Genomic DNA, 20,795 nt, shown 5'->3' with positions numbered 1-20,795 from the left:
TCTTTTATTTAAATTCTACAACTGTCTTGTAACTCAATGTTTCATTTTTCCCTTTATGTAATCTCAATCACTTCAGGTGAAAGTCATGATCATTTTGATGCTACCACAAGTATATGGTCATCATCATCCTAAACTATCAAAGCAATAGGGACTTCATTCCCCGCTGGTAGATAAGTGATCCAACTTCAAAATCCATTCAAACTATTGAAGATGTATATTCTTCCTAAAATTATCTATATTTTTCAATGCAGACCCAATCAAAATGCCTTTAAAAAGTACCATGAACAGGGTGAATTAAAGCAACAGAAATGTATTCTTTCATAGCTCTGGAGGCTAGAATGAAATCTAGGTGTGCAGAGTTGATTCTTCCTGAAAGTTCTGAGGGAGAATATATTCTAGACTTTTCTTCAGGCATCTGGTGATTGCCCGCAGCCCTTGGTGTACCTTGACTTGCAGACACATCACTCTCATCTCTGCCTCCGTCTTCACATGGCATTCTCTCCTGTGTGTATTTGAATGCCTCTGTTTTCTCTTCTTATAAGGACACCAGATGTTGGATTAGAACCAACCAATGAATTTTGAGGGGGATATTATTAAACCCGGTACAGGTCATGAGATGTCTCCTGCGGCTATAGCTAACGTTAGATATCTTGACTCTCATGGTGGTTTCAGAAGCTTGTTCAGTTTGTGATAGCACATCGAGCTGTGCAATTTTTCTGTGTGTGCCTGTTATATTTCAACAACTGATTGAAGGGGAGGTGAAAAAATATAATGACACACCAGTGTCATGTGTTAGTAAAGATAAGGAGCAATGGAAACTCTCATACCTTGCTGGTGTGGTTATAAATTACAGACTTTAAAAATTTCTTATTGAAAAATGCACATAGAGGAAAGTGAATAAAGCCCGAGTATAGAGTTTGGATTATCACACAATGAACACACCAGCATCCCATCGAAGAGTAGAACAGTAAAAGTGCTACAAAAGCCCTCTCATGACCACTATCAAGTGATAACTTTCCATTGACTCCATATTTCCAATGACCTTAAGACCACCTCTACCTTCCCTCTCTCTCTCTCTCTAAGGGTGAGATTTTGTTTTTCTTTAATTGAAACGAAAGCGTATGAACTTTTGATCTGGATTTATTTCTGTCAACTCAATGATTGTGAGATTCACCCGTGAGGTGTGTAACAGGGCTTTAATCTTTTTTTATATTACTTTTTAAATTACTATAGATTATTTTATTGTATGATTATTTTATTGACTTGAAGTTGACTAAAATATTTCTAAAGGCACAGTCAGATTCAGCTGTGTGTGTGTATGTGTGTTTTAATTTCCTACCCAACTGGAATAAAATGAACCTTGTTTCCTGATTTGTATCCTCTTTACAAAAATAATGATCTGTAAAAAATTCATGTATTAGCTATTCAGGAAATTTGCATAATGACAGAGTAATAGGTGATATATATAATTACTTTAGGTTCTTTCAGCTATAATAACATTTTAGTTATGCTATGAAATGGGGTTTTTGAGTTGCATAATGTAATATTTATGGGTGAAATGTTAAAATACCTTTAAAAAAATTTGAAAAATTCACTTTCAAATATTCCAGCAACAACAAAAATGTGGTAGAAGGGAAGATGGAACAAGCGTGGCAAAATGTTGACAGTTGTTGAAGCTCAGCGGTAACTACATGAGTGTTTGTCATTCTTTGTTCTTTTTTGGTAAAGGTGAATGGATATAAATATGATGAATTAATGAAAATGTTCTCAATAGGGGAATAAATATGTTGTTTTAATAGTTTTCCCGGTGCACAGTTCTGCATTTGGCAAAAATTACACATTTCTTAAATATTGGAAGAAAACATGAACAAAGTCAAAAAACCCAAAGCCATCGGTCTGCTAAATATCAGCACCTGCTTGTTTATGGTAGAATTATATTGTCACATGATCAACAAATCGGTGGCATGTGGTACATCTGCCAGGACATAGAGACAGTTATATCAATGGGGGCTTTCTTTTGCAAAACTATTCATCATAATGGGTGTTTGCCTTAAATATAAATGCATATTATGTGAGTTGAAATAAAATGCCAAATAAACCCTGGGATTGCATTTCACCTGGGATCCATTAAGCAAATTACATGGAGGTGGTTCATTATGCATTTCTTAAGAAGAATGAGAGAAATAAAGGATCAAACAGCTTCTGCAGTAAAGAAGCCATGTCTTGTTTGTCTCTGTAACACCAAAGCTTGGAGTAGCTCTCAATCTTAGATATAATCACCTAGAAAATATTTAAAAATTAATAAGAAGATGCATATTAGGTCAATTAAATGAGAATTTCTGTGGGACTAGTTTCGGTATTTTTGAAAAGTTCAACATTTGCTTCTAGTAAGATCTAAGATTGAAAATAACTAATCTAGAACTTGAAAATCATTCAGTAAAGGCTTTGCGAATGGATAAATAGTACCCACTATTGTTTTCATGAAGAAGAGTGACATTATATGGAAAGGTAATTGAATTGTACATGCAAGGGTAAGAAATTACAATAAACTTATATAAGTAAGCGGTAATGGTTCAAAACATTTTATTGGTGACAGTAATTTAACACTCAAATTTAAATAAGTAAGAAATATGAACACTTTTTAAAATCATTATTTCGTGGCAGTTTTTAAAAAATAAAAATGCTATGCCAAATGATGATAAGTCAAACAGGATTGAAGTTCCAGAAATGGTCATTGAATTAACCAATGAGATCATTGTATGGTTTAGCAAGAAAAGTTGTTTTGTGTTGGTGAGAGACAGAGAGCAGACTCTAGTGTGATGAGGAATGGATGAAGATGAAGAGGTGAATATAGGATGCTGTGAATGAGATAGAGCACACTGGCAGCCTGAGGGCAAATTCGGACAGCAGGTAAGTTTTGTTGAGCCTGCATGATATTTCGTTTTTGTTGTTTTATTGCCACATTCCCCAGGTTCTCAGAATTCCTTCTGCTCTGTATTTTTATTTACCTGGTCTCATTAACTAATTTGGTCTTATCTGCCCAGACTCTGGAGGATTTGTTTGTGACTTGAGAATTGAGAACACTTGAATGAACATTACTCAGTCATTGGAATTGATAACTAACACCACTTATGTCAATGTGAGTTATCTTTTTCTGGAAAATTCTTACCCAGAAAAATAAGTTGATAAACCAGTAAGTATTCCCACTATTTGCCAACCAATTATATGGACAAAGAGTTTGCTCATATGGGCCAAAGAAAAGTTAGAATATCTGAATGGACTCATAATAATGCTGAGGGGAAAATATATACACGTATAATAGTGTGTGTGATATATTTATATTTTTCTTTGTTTCCATAATAGATCTAGGAAATAACAGTCTCGATTCATTCTATAAAGCTAGTGTAACACATAGAACTGTCTGACAAAATTATTACAATAAAATAAATATGTAGACGTCATTTATAGCCAGCCCTGGTGGTCTAGTGGTTAGGATTCGGTGCTCTCACCGCCATGGGCTGAGTTCCTGTCCTGGTCAGGGAACCACACCACCTGTCTGTTGATTGTCATACTGTGGTGCTGGGCTGTGTGTTGTTGTGAAACTGAAAGCTATGCCACTGAGATTTCAAACATCAGTAGGTGTCACCCACGGTGAACAGGTTTCAATAGAGCTTCCAGACTCAGACAGAGTAGAAAGAAGGACCCAGCCAGCCACTACCAAAAGAATTGGCGATAAAAATCCTACGATTAGCAGCAGAGTGTTGTCTGGTGAGAGGATGGTGCAAAAAGATCGGGCAGGTTTCCACTCTGTGGTACACAGGGTTGCAAGGAATTGGAATCAACTGGACGGCACTAACAAATCTCATTTATAGAAACAGATACATAATATTTGGTCTGTATCGTGACTAAGTATATTAATACATTATTTAATGTAAACTTCCCTTGAATTCATGGTCATAGTTTATTATTAAATATATTATGATATTAAAATTTTAAATATTTTATAGACAAAGATCTGTGGACTACTTTCTTTCTTATTTCTATGCTACTCAGAGTTCTTCTCTCATGTTGTTGTTGGGGCCAGCATACTCAGTTACTGGTGACTGGAGAGAGTAACTAGAAATTATTTAGAAGCAGATGGGGCCAAGCTTGGTAAAGTGAACTAGAATAATTGTGGTTAGTTATGAGGCTTTCAGGACAGACCCCTCTGTAAAACAGAGATATTAATTTTCTACCTCTCCTAATTATATAATGATAATGCTCAAACTTTTATACTAGTTATTAAACTCTTCTGCAAGCCTTATCTCATTAAAATAAATGAAAACTTAGTGTTGCTGTCAGTGCCCAGTGTGATAATGAAGCCATTTATTTACCATAAAACAAGGTCCGTATATAACATATTATTATGAAATCATTTTCTGGCTTGAGTAGCTTGACAAAGCTTGATTCAAAATGTGGAAATCTAATTGTCAACTTTAATGTAGGCTACCAAAAGAAACCCTCAACAGAATTTTTTGGAACATTCTCAATTAGTGCAATTCTACTTTTTCTAGAATTATTAAAACAAACTTTCATGAAACAAATTCTAGTTAGCATGTATTCTGTTAGCATTCAGGAATGAAGAGAAGAATATGGGAAATGCATAAAGGAAAAGTTTAAGGGGACAGGTGTGACCAGGGTGGCTTGGGCTGTGTCATACCCAAGGCGAGCTGTACTACAAATGTGAGCCTAGCAAGACTAAGCTCAGTTTCTCCTGTGATTAGATTAGGGACAATAGTACATTACTGCTGTGTATGTGTGAAATAATGCATGTTAAAAATCCTTTAAAAAACCGTTATGTGCTATACAACCATTAGATGATATTATGTAAACAGTGAATGTTTTATTAATAACTGCCATCTTGAACCAATGAAATCATGACACATTAAATATGAAAATGCCAACATTGTCAGCAAATGTGTTGACACTAGAAATTATGATAGATATCTATTTTAAGTTTTTAAAAAAATTTCCCTAAAAAGAGGTTATAGTTATCCACCAGGGTTAAACCAGAAAAAATGTCCAGTATCCAAGGAGACAAAATAGCACCTAGGTGACACTAATTACTAAACAAGGAGGAAGAAAAATAAATGCAAGAAATGAAAAATAAAACACCCTGCTTTCCTGCACATCCCTCAGTGAACAGCAGAGAATTCTTGTAATTTCAAGAGGCATATTCCCAGAAAAAGAAAGTCCTGTACTTTTCTTCTTCTGATTCTTAAATGTTTCAGCTTTTATCAGGAGAATATAAGATTGATGAATGCTTTTATAGTTTGCTATTGATTTTGGCCATTTCAGCGCCCATTAAAAGTGAGATGCATCCTGACTGTTATTTCCACTAAGCCATCCTGGGTCTTGTAAATGAAATAAGCAGTCTGGCCTGTATCTGCACTCTGGAGGTACAGGCCAGGATAATGGCAGTAATGAATATTCCCTTCTGTTTGGGTCACATTTGAGTCTATCTGAACTGCTCTATAGACCTCACAGGTCTGTTGCACGAACCAAGCAAACTTGGAAAATATTAGAACTGTTACTCCATGTAGAACATTATTTTTATTAATATTATAGACACACATCCACAGATACTGGAATAAAGATTACAGCTCTCAGTTCTTTAACATTACCTAAAGGAACCTTTCCCAAAAGTTAATTTTAAAAGCCTCTTCTAAGCTGTATTTTTTTTTAAAGTAGAGAGAGATTCAGAAATTAGCAGAATAATTCAATAGGAAAAGACCACATATTGAGAAGTCAGAAATTCTTATCAATAAGATATTATAATCCAATTAATTATTTGATATTTATATATATAACTTAAAATGTATGAAAATAGATATTGGAGGCAAGAAGTGGTCAAAGTTTGCTTCACAGGCATAAAAGCAGACGCGTTTGTTGAAAAAGTGTCTTCAGAAAATCCATTTTTCCGTGATGTCTCAGACAACCAGCTTCTATAACTCTCCTTACTTAAACAAATCTTCAGACTAACAGGACTTCCAAATAGGACTGAAATAGAGTAACTTTTCCTCTAGACTCAAGGGCTAAATATAGCTGCATCAAGTTCCAAATGATTAATTAACATGAGTTTAGACAGTGAATTTCCTACTGAAGAAAACTCTCATCAGCATGCCCATCTTACCTGTCTTCTTTCATCTCCTTGGGCAGGCTCAAATCTCTCTCCACCTTCTTATCTCCTGCAGAAGTCTACTTTCCTAGAATGGTAACCCAGGTTTGAAACACTTGGATGCATCAGTCTAACTAATCACCTTGTCCAACCTGACATGAAGATTGCCTAGAGGGATCAGAGGAGAATTTATCAATGATTTCTGCTTCTCAGGTCACTCATTGGTACTGCACACCCCCCAATGTAGTCACATAATATTCTGAACTTCAGTCACAATATACCTATGAGCTGTGTAAATTAGAAATTGACTTACAGTACTTGCAAGTAATGACTTTTATTCTCCAGGTTCCTATTCGCTGTTCATGATAATGACTCTTGTCCCAATGTGATTACAGTCTCCTCAAGAGATGGGACAATGTCTATTCTACTTCACCTGGTACGGTAAACTAGTACACTAACATGCAAATTAGAAGGACTTAGTGACTATGTGATGTAAACACATAGTATTCACTTAATTTAGATTTCAGGATAACAAACTATTTTATTCTGATATAACAATTACCATTATTTTTGAGTAATCATTTTGTGGGATTTACTGTAGATTTAAATATGGTTTAAATCTTGATTTTTCTGCAGAAAATAAAATTTATTCTTTTGATCTGAATTATTCAGAAATGCACAACTTGTCCACTTTATATATAATATGTTTACTAAGCTTCACATAGTCTCAGAATGAAATGGTCAAAAGGAGCCTTGGAGGCTGGCAGGTGAGATTAAAAAGGAAAGTCAAGAGGCAATCACACCAGAGTGATAATTAATGCACAGAAAGGTGGATGCTTGGAGGCAGGAAATCAAGCCCTGAGGGTATCACTGAGATGAGATGAGAAGCAGGCAGCTGACACTGGAAAGGCTTAAGTATATCACATGAGGTAAAACCTTCCAGTTTGGGGACAATACTTGTTTTTCTGGTAGCTTGAGGTACACTGTTCCATATGGTTTCCATATAAAGCTCAGTTGGCTTGATATGCTTTTTTCCTCATTCAATATCCTGTGGTATTTGATATCACTTACTTGTGAGGTATTCCTTGATAGACTTGTACTAACTTCAGATTCAAACATTAATTTTCCCTTCTCATCTTTCTCTCTAAATTGCCGTGGTATTCTAACCGTATTAAAACTGGGCCTTAAACCAAGGGACTCATCAACAGAACCAGGCGGGGTGAAAAGAGCAGCAGAAGCTGAGCTTGCTCTTGCTGGTGGAGGTGCATGAATGCAAGGGAAATGAAACAAGAGAAAACATCTCTACTGGCTTAGGGGCATTCTTCTTAAAATAAAACATTGAAGCCAGTCCTAAAGATTGAACACAGTCAACTCTTCCTGAGAGGTAGTCATAGCCAAAAATCCCATTAAATTTGCCATTTTAGCCTTCACATTTTACTTAAATACTAAGCACTTTATATATGCTATTTTTGCCCTCACAACAAGCCTAGGATATCAGCAATTAACTTTTACAGATTTTACAGATAAGAAAACAGACGCAATGAGCATAAGTACACTTGCCTGAGATCTCATAAGAAGTAAGTGTCAAAGCCAAGGTTCAAACCTAAGCTGTCTTATTCTGAGTGCATGTTTTTACTCACAACTCCAGGTCCTCCCTGATGAAGTTGTGACATACTATTCATAATACCACTTCATAATTATGTTTGCATGATGCTTTAGGACAAAAAAATGAAAGTTATCAAATGCCTATGAAAATCTATATATTTACTTGGCTCATTTATTCATTAATTTGTCCAATAATTTTAGGTAACTGGCTTTGTGTTAGCCATTGTGCTATAGCCTGGAAATTCAGAGATGAAATTACCTGTTTTCTATTCTTGAGTCTATAGGAATAGAAGAAATAGATAGCATTCTCTACTGTTCATAGTAAATACTGGAAATAGAGAATTTTTAAAAATGAAGAATTTTTTTCTTTAGAATTTTATTTTAGTTTATATCACAGAAGGGGCAACCAGAATGGACTACACATCTCTGTTTATTTTTAAATGAGAATAGTGACAAAGTGTCACAGAATCCAGAGAAATAAAGTGTTCATAAAAGAGTATAGCATAACTGAGTAAAGTCTCCATGATAAATTGTCAATGTGGCCCATTTTTACCCAACACTGTGGACTGTCACAGAGCTTTCTCTACTGGGACAGTGGGTCCAGGCAGTCTTCCCCAGCGATACATGTTTTCCCCAACCTGGGGTCTCCATTCACAAATCCTGGGGTGTTTTGACTAGGGAGGGAGGCAGCCTCCGTGGTTCTTGAACAAATACAAAAATTCCATGGCTTTATACTTAAATCCACGTGTCCAGTATCATTAGGTAAAATCTAAGAGGTTGTGAGCACTTGCTTCCACACAAACATCGCCTCACTGGACTGCTACTTAGTGACATGTTTCCTGTACTGTTGTTGCACTTGGCAGGCTTATAGCCTGACTATACTTTCCACCAAGATTACTGATGAGGCAAAGACAAAGAGACATAACGTGCTGTTTGTTCCATGGACCCTTACAAAGAAGGAGGACACAGCTGCAGACCGGAGAAGAGTAGGCAAATTAGGTCGTATTATAAGAAGCAGAATTTAGTTGTTAGAGTGCTTCTGCCTTTTATACTTATCAACTAATCTTGTGCTGAATTTTCTTAGCGTTATGACGTTCTATCATCATTTCTTTTTTGCTGGAGAGTATCTACTGACTCACATTATTTGTTTGCCTCCTTGAGTCTGTTGAAGATTGTATTGATCAGTATTGCAGGCTCCCCTGAAACTCCTTGGAGCGGCGTGGTGGGTAGCATTCACCCAATGAACTGCTTTATGGTCTGTAACGAGGCAGATGGAATGCTCAAGAACACAGACTGGATTATCAAAAAGATGTGAATTTAAATTCTGCTCTTACACTTACCAGCTTTTGCAAGTGATTTTTTTTTAATCTAAATCTATTTCTTCTTCTGGGAAACGATACTGAAGGATCTTGCCTCAAAGAGTTGTTAAGGAGAATTAAGCGAGATAACTAATGAAAGTAATTAGCCCAAAGTCAGGCACCTATTAGCCATACAAACATTAAAATGCATGTGACTATATTGCATCCATATTAATATATTTGCATTCATACCTAGGGGGCTGTAAAGTTAGGGCCTGGATTTCTGATGTATGCATTTACACATACGTACTACGTCTTCTTGGAGTTATATATCTCTATTCTCTGCAATGAAGTCAAACAAAAATCCATTTTCTGTCAGGGCAGAGATTAACACTGCGGCATTACAAACCATTTGTAAATACGGTTTTGCATTTCTGTCTTGAGCATCCTAAACTGGTACTAGAATTTTCTAAGTTGTGTGTTTTCCGAAAGGCAACATTAAAATATTAGAAGAAATAAAATAAGAATGAGTTTTTCTAAATTGAAATTGGAACTTTCTGTCATTTAGGGGGTAGCGAAGTATAAAGAAGTAAAATTTTGACAGACTTTCAAAACCTTGAAAACTAGGATTACAGTACTTCCATTTGAAGTAAGAGAAGAAATGGACTCAGGAAATGGGAAAAGAATACCAAACTGGTAAACTTCCATTGCAGAATGAAATAATAATGGATAACGAATGATGATTTGCAATACTTTAAAATCTTATAGCATGAATCATGCATTGTGATTTGAGTTTTCTGATTAAACTATTATTATTGTATACTATAATATGATTGGACTGAACCCAGCTCTTGCCAACTGAAAGAAAGACTAATTAAGAGAACGAATATACTAAGCAAGTTATGAGAGTTATATTATGTTAGGAGAAAAAAGAATACTAGCCCTTTAAAATTGACCATTTACAAATTGTTGTATGCCATTTGCAAATTGTTTTTATCTATTGATTAAGACAGGTTTCCAAAACTGTAGAGGAAAGTTGAATCGACCTTTGGCTAAATTAGTGTATGAATAAAATGTATTTTACACTTTTAACTTCACAACCATCCTAACATGAAATTATTTTATTAATTCACATTAACTTCCTTGTTAACACAAATTTGAATGGTTTGCTAGGTTCATTCATGGGCTATTTTGTGAACCCAGTTTCTTAGTTTAATATTTAAATCCAAATCTCTGAACTTCTGAATTCTGCAACACAGTATATGACCTGAAAGTTTATCTTTAGCATACATTTATGAGGAAACAATTTTGTTGTGCCAAAATCCATTGTAAAATACTATTAGTTAAAAATCAGGTCTCCTTTAAATTCAAAATAATTAGTTTAATTATCTTTGAAAGAGAAAATGATAGTGACATTCCTAATTGGGAGAGTTTAAGAATTAACATTTTGGGTACCATCAGAAAGATTTTACTTGTGTTTTTGAATGGGAACAGATTTCTAATGCATTATTTACGCAGCAGACTGTACCCACTCCTTCTGTGCTCGCTCAGTCTTTTTCATCAATGCTCACAGAGCTCATTTTTCAAAATACATATTATTTTTCCCAATAAATCAAGCAAGCTCTACGGGAGCATATTTCATCCTTTCATGTAGAAATAGTACAGGGAAACAATATTTAAAACTTACTGAATGTAACTGATAAACTCTCATCAACTGCTGTAGATTTATAATTATCGAATTATGGTTGTTTTCTGAATCATGTTTTCTCTTATCCAAATACCATTGATTGTTTCAAACTCACACTTTGCATTACAGTCATGTGTCACTAACAACGGGGATACGTTCTGAGAAATGTGTCATTAGGTTATTTTGCCGCATGAACATCATGGAGTGCACTTACACAAACCTAGATGGTATAGCCCACTACACACCCAGGGTATATGGGCTTAATCTTATGGGACCATCGTCGTATATGTGGCCAGTTGTTGACTAAAACATCCTTATTGCAGCATATGACCATAGTTTTATTAGCCCAAACTGGATTCTAACATTTTATAATCTTTCCTTTCTTTCAGTAAATCACATTAAACTTACTGTATTAGTGCACTTACCTATCTAGCATTCATTCCATTATCTTTTCCAGAAGCTAGACTCCTTACACATTTTCTCCATTGTTTCAGAATCACTGAGTAGCTGACAGTATCTAAAGCATATTAAGATCTTCTTATAGGCACACACAACCTTGGTGTCCAAGACGATTCATTGTTGACATGTCATCCACTCACAGGGTAACAAAACAGAAGAAAAGAAATATAGCATAAAGAAATAATGTAGTGACCGAGTTAAATACTAAAAATAGTTAATGTTTATGGTCCTTATTGTGTGGCAGACAATAAGGGAAAGCTTTAAAAAATTATCTAATTTACTTCTCATGATGAACCTATGATGTAAAATTTTTTTCTCATGCTTTTTTGAATGAGGAAACTGAACAGAGAAGGAAGTAGTTTGTGCATGATCATGGTGTGAGAGAGATAAATCTACAAATCCAAACCCGGATGCTGAATCTGACCTCAGACCCCACCAATTTACCACTGTACTAAATTGCCTTTTAAAAGAAAAATGAGTATTTTAATTTCCTTAATGACTTAATGTGTTCACCTTATTTTTCATCCTTATTCATTTTTCAATGAGTTGATCTTAATGTCCACTCAGATTGTCCATCTAAAACTATAGATGGCTCCATTTGTTTCTGTGTCACCGTTAGGAACATTTCAAATCAGAAAGAGAATTGAGATGATAGAACGTCACAAGGTGCTTTCATAAACACCTCTTGTTTTATTTATCACTAATGTGATGGTTTAGTCAAGTTAGAAACACCGAGCTTTAGATAAAAAGATGAGACGGGATAATAAATTTGGCACATTGAAAGATATTCATTTGGGGAATTAATTTACAATGTTGAAAACATAATTACAGTCTGATTGAAATACATTTTTTTCTCTTATTGACATTTACTTTGAATTTATTAATTTCAATGCTTATTACATGCTGATTACACTCTCTTTCTGGAAGAAATAAAATTTAAAGTGCCTTGCATTGTGTTCATCATTTTTTATGCAGAAATTGTAGCTTTGACATGTACTTGAATCCACTGTACCTTCTCTCCAGTTTCTATTTTAAGTTGATAGTGTTTGGGAGGAACAAAAAAAAGACACTCACTTGCAAATCAGTCCTTGAAGGATGAGAGCATATTTAAAGTGTCATAAGTGGTATATCTACTGTGAAATCTTTACTTTTAATGAAATTACTGATGTGCCACATGAATCCTGGAGAAAACGTTAACACACATATGTGCAATTCGTAAATAGCTTACAGCGATTTCCTCTTGTCACTTGAAACTGATAATTGAGTAAATTGTTTATTATTATCTTGTAGCTCAATTGATTTAATAGACCTTAGAGAGGGCATAAAAAGTTAAAGCAAACTTCCTATTTCTTAGATTGAATTCTCCCAGAACCTCCGCTTCCTTGTACTATACATACGGAAAATGTCTTTCATATGCAGTACTGCTTTGGGACTTTAATTCTTCAAGTGAGCAATGAATCTTTTTTAAAATTTTTATTTATTTATTTTTATTTTTATTTTTTGGTGAAGGAGATTGGCCCTGAGCTAACATCTGTTGCCAATCTTCCTCTTTTTTTTCTTCCTCCACAAAGCCCCAGTATGTGCTTGTATATCCTCGTTGTAGATCCTTCTAGTTCTTCTGTGTAGGATGCCACCACAGCATGGCTTGATGAGCAGTGCATAGGTCCATGCCAAGGATCTCAACTGGCGAACCCCGGGCTGCCCCGAGAGGAGCACTCGAACTCAACCATTTGACCACAGGCCAAGCCCTGTGATGAACCTTTTGAGCTAAGGCATCACATTGGCACTTGACAGCTGATTCACTCTTCCACATTTGACTTTCTTACACATTGTATGTGTGTGTATGTACACATACAGAAAATGATATGCAATATAATACATGATGATGTGTCACTGGCATTAAGGATTAAAAATAATAAAGTTGACTAAGAGCTCAAGTCTTCAGCAAATGATTTGAAAAGCTGGTGGGCAGACCCTGTTGCGGCCTGAGAAAATGGAAGTCATTCTAGGAAGAACAGCATAAATAAAATCCTGAAAACAGATTCAGGAAAGAAATAGCAGACAGGATTGAACAGTGGTGAAAACAAAGGAAAGCCATATCTACTACTTTTTCATAATAAAAAATAGATTCAATGTTCTTCATTTGATCATCAACCCTGTTGTTTTTATAAAACATAAAATTAAGAATCACCAACTATACAAAGGCATACAGAGGGAAGGAAAGTTTCCTTACACCTGTTCCCCTGGATCACCACGGTCGGGGTTTTGGAGCACATTCTGCTTGGCCTGTACTTCTTTCTCTGTAGGACCAGGGTTGACAACAATGGAGAAGAATAAGGTGGGGCTCCAAACTTGGAAAATTTTGTTATTTTCTCCCGAAGCCAAGTAACCACAAGGATGAGCAAGCAGGGACATAACTTAAAGCTGTCTCAAAGATTTGTGTTTTTCTTGAACATAGATTTCAGAAAGCTTTCTTGCATTTTCACAATATTCTCAGAATTTTAGCTGCCTTCAAATATCATTGAATGGTGGGAAGGTAAGGGGTGAGCTGCCAGTAGGAGGAATAAGAAAATCTGCCTCAAATCTATAGGTAAAATTCCGAGATACGTTTTTATTTCTCAGCATTCAGTCATCTTTCCTACTTATTGGTAAGCATTCAATGATTTGGGACTTACTTGACATTTTAGCTTCTAGAATATAGTATGATACTTCTGTCCTCATCAGATAGATTTAAACAATTATATGATTGCATGCATCAACTAGGGGGAAGTCCTAAAGTTTCCCAAGGCCATAAGGAAGTGCAAGTTATAAAATAAATAACCCATTTAGTAGAGGACAAGAATAGACAAGAGAATATTACCCAATTCAACACACAAGTAAATGCAAATGCATAAATGCACATTTGCATACATATTTTTCAGCTCATACTCCATATATGGTTTTATATCTTCCTTGTTTGCTTTTTCCATTCAAGAAATATAAATTTGCGTCAGCATTTTAAATAAACCTAAGCTCTAATTTATGGATATAATAATTTATTTTTCTAATTCTATTCTAATAAACGTCACATATTTAACTTTCCGTATTATAAATGATACTGCAATAAACAAACTTGTGTATCATAATTTGAACCCTTATCTCATAAATTTCCTTAGATAAAGTGTTAGAAATAGCTTGCCACATCAAAACGTTAGATTATTTTAAGATTTGTGAAATATATTGCAAAATTCTTGTCCCAAGTACCAAGTCACTATTCACTCAATGCATCTAAGAGTGCAATTTTCTTTCAGCCTTGACAAGAGTGAGTAGTTAAGAAATAGTTAAGAAACTATTATTTCTTCATTTTACTTACCTGAAAAGAAATGTTTTAATGGCATTTTAAACATATTACATAATTATTTTATCACAATATTATTTATACTAATTATAAATTGGAAAAAGCTTAAAGGTCTAACAATACAGAAGTAGATATATAATTTTCAGTGAAGCCATAAAATGGAATATCATACAGTTGGTGCAAATCTTGTCCTTGAAACATATTGAATTTAGTAAAATCTCTCACATAAATGGAAAAAGGATGAGCCATCATCATCAATGGATATATGAATATTTATATATGCTTATCTCATCCACTTCTATATGCCATTTACTGAAGGCAATATACCAATTTGATATCTGAATAATAATATTACAGGAAATTTTTACTTCCATTTTTATCCTTCTGGGATTTTGAATTTTCTACGTTAATTAAAATCCCTTACGGAAAAATACTGAAATATTTTATATGCAGATTATTTTGTATTTATGTCTCCACTTTGGAAGGTAACAATAATACATTGTTTAGCAGCATGTGTTTATGAGATTGTCATTCTGAATAGTCATGAGTTTGATATTAAGGATATTTAACTTCTGTTCATATTTATGGACAATTTATGTCATTTTCTGTGAATTTCTCTTATGAGTTTTTTGTCCTTTTTTCTACTGTGGTGTTTGTCTTGTTTGTTTTCAAAGAGTTTAGAATATAGGAAAGTAGTAATCTTTTTTCATTTGTCTAATTCTGTTGTTTGGCTTTTAATTCTTCACAGTGTGAAACTGGAACCCATAAAACTGTGTGAATTTTAGTACTACTGCCTTCATGTCTGTTTCTTGCCCTTGTCCTTTTCCAAGGTGAATGAGTGGTAGGAGAAGACATTGATCCTGATAGCCCCATTTCTAAGCCACTGTGTCATCTGGCTTCCTGCTCGTTTTGAAAATATGTGACACTGGTTGGAGAAGGAAAGGAGGGAGGGAATCAGAATGATGGTTTTCGTTCATTCACATGCAGCTGCATTCATCATTATCAGTGTTGTTGCTTTGGTTGTTCATCAGAGAACTCCAACAGATATTTTAGGCTCCAGGGTAAGTGTGTTGCTTCATAAATGATGGACTGTGTGTGTGTGTGTGTATATTTTTTTTGCCTAGATGGAGCATGCTTTTGCTAGCACTGTCATTCAGAGTGATTCAGCGGCTAGAAGAGTTTGGAGAAAGAGAATTTATGTTTTAGATCAAGATAATTTTACTTATAAAAAGGTGTGAAATGTCATTTAAAACATGTTACTAACAAAATAGTTCAAGAATAGTGAAAATAGAGAATAATGTAATGACCATCTATGTAAGCAATAGTTAGCTAAATCAAATACTACCACTTACCATGTTTAATTCTGATTCTTTTGAAAATAAAACATTAACATTTTAATGAAGTTTGCATATATATTCATCTTCAATCCAATATTCCTTAATTCATTCTAAATAGAAACAATCTTAAATTTAATGTTTATAATTCCAGCACGTATTGTTATAGTTTGCATCAGTAATCAACATATAGCATGTTGCACGTTTAATACCTTATTTAAATACAATCCTACCAAATGTATGTTATGAAGCTTCCTTTAAGAAGTCACAGCAATATGCTTATGAGCTAAATCCATGTTGATAGATCATTCAGGCTTTTTTTGGGCATTTTTTTTGGAAGATTAGCCCTGAGCTAACATCCGCTACCAATCATCTTTTTGCTGAGGAAGATTGGCCCTGACTTAACACCTGTGCCCATCTTCCACTGTTTTATATGTGGGATGCCTGCCACAGCATGGCTTGATAAGAGGTGCGTAGGTCCCTGCCCGGGATCCAAACTGGTGAACCCCAGGCTGCCAAATCAGAGCATGTGAACTTAACAACTACTCCACCAGGCTGGCCCAGATAGATCTTTCATCTTGAACTGCTATAGGGAATTCCATTTGTTCACAGGCATTTAAGACTTTTCCAGGTTGTTTTCCTTTTATTAACCGCATTTTGGGAAGCTCAGTTGTGCATGTCTGCATGAGCACATGTGCATGACAGTCCCTAGAGCATATATCTCACAGTGAAATCTCCGACCTGGAGGGAGTGTGTCTTCAGAGCTGATCCATATTGCTGAAGGATTCCCACAGCGGTGATACAGCAGAGCCATGGAAGCGCATGGAAGTTTCCTTCCCCATCAAACCACCAGCCTAGTTTAACTTGCTTGTTCTTAGCTGACTTAGATGTTTTGTCAATAGATGACTTTGAAATGGCATTGCACTGATGTTTTAATTTTCATTGCTCTGGAAAACAAAGCATTTCTCAAGTGTTTATTGCCCATTGGTTCATGGCATTTACCCATGTCTTTATTTTTTTCTATTGGACTGTTAATCTTTTGCTATTTGAGTTTCCAAATGATCTTCACATATTCTGCATTGTAATCAGGTGTAAGGTTATAAACACTTTCTCCCATCTATGCTTTCTTTTACCAAATTTTATGATGTATTTTTATGGTACAGGATATTTTTAATTTACTGTAATTGTATCTTTCAATCTTATTTTGTGAATTTTGTGTCTACTTTAAGAAATTTCTCTGTACTTCAGACTATTTTCTCCCAAATGTTTTAAAGTTTTGCTTTTAATATATATGTTTTTATTCACCTAAACCCAATTTCATATACGATGTAAAATAGGGCTTCGATATTACTTTTCTTTTTATGGCCAAAGCTCCCTCTTTATTTTTTTCTCCCCAACCCCCCTGGACATAGCTGTATATCCTGGTTGTAAGTCCTTCTAGTTCTTGTGTGTGGGATGCCACCACAGCACGACTTGTTGAGCTGTGTATAGGTCCACACCCAGGATCCAAACCTGCGAGCCCCAGGCCACCAAAGCAGAGCACGTGAACTTAACCTCTATGCCACCGGTCTGGCCCCTCAATATTACTTTTTAATATATGACAAATTTTTTAAATGACTTGTGGGGCTGGCCCCATGGCATGATGGTTAAGTTCGGCACTCTGCTTCAGCTGTCCTGGTTCACGGGTTTGGATCCCAGGAGTGCACCTACATCACTCATGAGCCATGCTGAGGCAGCAACCAACAGACAAAATAAAGGAAGATGGCACAGATGTTAGCTCAGGGCTAGTCTTCCTCAGGCAAAAAGAAAAAAACAAACGAGGAAAGTTGGCCGCAGGTGTTAGCTCAGGGCAGATCTTCCTCACCAAAAATAAATGAATAAATAAATAAATAGGGGCCGGCTCCGTGGCTGAGTGGTTAGGTTTGAGAGCTCTGCTGTGGGGCCCAGGGTTCGGATCCTGGGCTCGGACATGGCACTGCTCATCAGGCCACGTTGAGGTGGCATCCCACATCCCACAACTAGAAGGACCTGCAACTAAGATATACAACTATGTACTGGGGAGTTTGGGGAGATAAAGCAGGAAAAAAATAAATCCAATAAATAAATAAATAAATAAATGAATAACTTGTTATTGGTATAGTAACACTTTTTAACTAACTTTATTCCTTTCTGTTCCACAAAAATTTTATGATCAGGTTGTCACTTTGAGGAAACACATTGAATTTTTATCAGATTTAACCAAAGTAAAGATTAATTTGAGGTAAATGTGTCCTTTTAATATTTAATCTTGATAGGTAGAGTATAAATTTTAATTTATTTAGGAATTTTTATATGTCTTTAAATAAAGTCACAATTATTTTATTAATAGTTCTATACAGTATTTTCCCATTTTTACTTATTGGCAGCTCATAGTTTTTGCTTCTCAGCATTTTAAAAATGTATGTTTTCTATCTTGTATTACCAGCACATAGAAACAAAATTTATTTTCAGTCACAGCTAAATTTTACTTTTAATAGTTTATGTGTGTAAATTTTCTCATATTAAGTTTAATCACATACATTTGTCCATTTTCATTTTTTTGTAAATGAAAATTAATTGAATAGGAGCAATTTCATATTTTTCATTTTCTGTCTGTGTGATTAAATCATCAATGAAAAATCAGCAGTTTCTTGCTTCAGCTCAATCTACATATTTCTTTCCACAAATCATTGAGTATGTGATTTAGGGTCAATTTTAGGTATAATTCTCTATGAAATTGTCCCTTTCATGTAAATTTTTTATATTGGCTTGTCTATTCTTGTCAAGTATTCTTTTCTTATGTAAAATCTGTGTTCAGCTACAGTTTGTCTCGCCTTTTACTCTGTATTTCTTATTTGTGCTCTTTGATTTTATTAATCAAATGTGCTGGAAGTTCATTTTAGTTTTTGGAGAATGTAGGTAATTTTCTATTATAGGTTTTTTTTAATTGCAGGCATTCCCACTCTTATCTTTACTGTATCTCCAATGCTGCTTCTTTTCTGTTTTCTAATCTCTTTGCTTGAATGTTCAGCCTTTAGCTTTATTTCTTTTATCTTTTCTGTTACAGTCACGTAGAGCAGAAAACTTCCTTACAAATATCACTTAAGGTTGATCTCTCAAATTTTGATGTATAATGTATTACCATTAAATACTAAGTATGTCATTGTTTTCATGGTATTGTTTAGTATAATCTAAGAGTTATTTTGAAGTAATTTTATTGGCTTACTTGTTTCCATGGATACATAAAGTAAAAAGTATCTGTAGAGACAGTTTAATAATTTTCTTAACACTAAGTTGCATTAAGTCAGAGAACACGATCATCATATACACTTTTTTAATAAAGGCTAATATAGGATTCTGCAAGACATTGAGGAATGCGCTCTTCAAGAACGTTATTCTAAATTGGTTTTTGTTTGTTGATTATCTTTTTGTTGTTATTATTGTCTTTATTATTAGAGCAAGTAAGAGTACTATTACTTTCCTAGTTGTAGAGAAAAGAAAGCATTTCTATGGATTTTCCCCCACTGCGTAATTCTTGATCTCAGTCGTGCGTATCTCCAAGTAAGGATAATATACCTAGAGTTTGTGATAATCACGATGTTCAAAGATTATCTCACTATCTGCATTTATTTAACTCTTAAGTAGTATAATTATCTTGTGTTGTCGATATTTCCACAGTACAAATTGAAAGGCCAGGTGAACTCTTGACTTCACAGGGAGGGGACTGCTGTGGAGGAACCTGTCCATCTAAGAACTGCTGGGATGACCCTTCACTGCCTGGGAGCAGTAATTTCCTAGATTATATTTAGCTTCAAGGTAATCTCTAAGAACTTAATGTATTTGTGGCATAATACGTGCAAGTAAGAGTAACTTCTGGCTCATTAAAGAAGAAATGTATTTATTGGAAAGCTTATGAGGTTATTATTAGCATCTTCTTGAAGTTTGGAAGAGTTTTGAAATCAGACACCATGTGTAAAACCAACAAACAAAAACCCCACTCCCCAAAAAAGAAAAACAAACAAAAAACCCAGTCAGTGAGACTTGACAGTACCTAAGTTCAGTTACGAATTTTTATCCTAAGAAGACAAGAAGATAAAATACTGTTCTTTATCTAGCTAGAGCTAGAACTGAGGCAAAACAATGAACTCTATCTTCATTTAGAAAAAAAGAAAGAAAGGGTCTTTACTCAAAGGAAGATGACTAGACATGTAGAACCTACCGGTGCTGAAACAAAAGAGATTCGATCCAAACCCAATGCATTCCAATTCATGCACAAAGAGTATCAACAGGCCAATTCAGGTGGCCATGGTAATACAAAGAAAAGACTAGAGAATTCACCTGTGGACACTTCTGAAGGAAGGTGAAGATGGAATGTGTCCACGTCTTTTATGTGGTGTGTACACACCGTGCCAAGTCTGGCGGCCTGGGTTTATATCATTGCTTCAAGCAAGAAGTAATTCTAATTTATATCAGTGGCATCTTATGAAATAAATAGGATTATATTTTCATCCTTCCAACCTCCCTATAGTAAAATTAGCATTGAAAAGGCCAGTTTTCATCCACTTCCTGGCTGTCTTATTTCTTTTAATGTAATTGGGAAAGGAAAAAATATTTCATTTTTGATTGGAAAAAGAATGAATTTGGCATTTCCATATAGTAAAGTAAAGCTTTAAGTGAGTTGTGTATCTCTTCGAGATTCATCAAGCCTTTCTAATATGCATGGCCCCAAGTTCCTCCTCGGTCTAAATAATTTTAATTAAGCAATTCTACCTTCTGTAGCTGTCATTACCGGGAGATAATTGCATCAGTAATGAAGCATTCGGTGGACGCTAAACAAACAGCAGGGTTAATTATCTGGCAGTGACGTCTGTTGTGGAAGTGCAGAGCTGGCCTTCCATGT

Source organism: Equus quagga, chromosome 4 (assembly GCF_021613505.1).
Source record: "Equus quagga isolate Etosha38 chromosome 4, UCLA_HA_Equagga_1.0, whole genome shotgun sequence".
Lineage (NCBI taxonomy): Eukaryota > Metazoa > Chordata > Mammalia > Perissodactyla > Equidae > Equus > Equus quagga.
The sequence above is the reverse complement of the archived record's forward strand: the minus strand, read 5'-3'. Positions refer to the sequence as shown.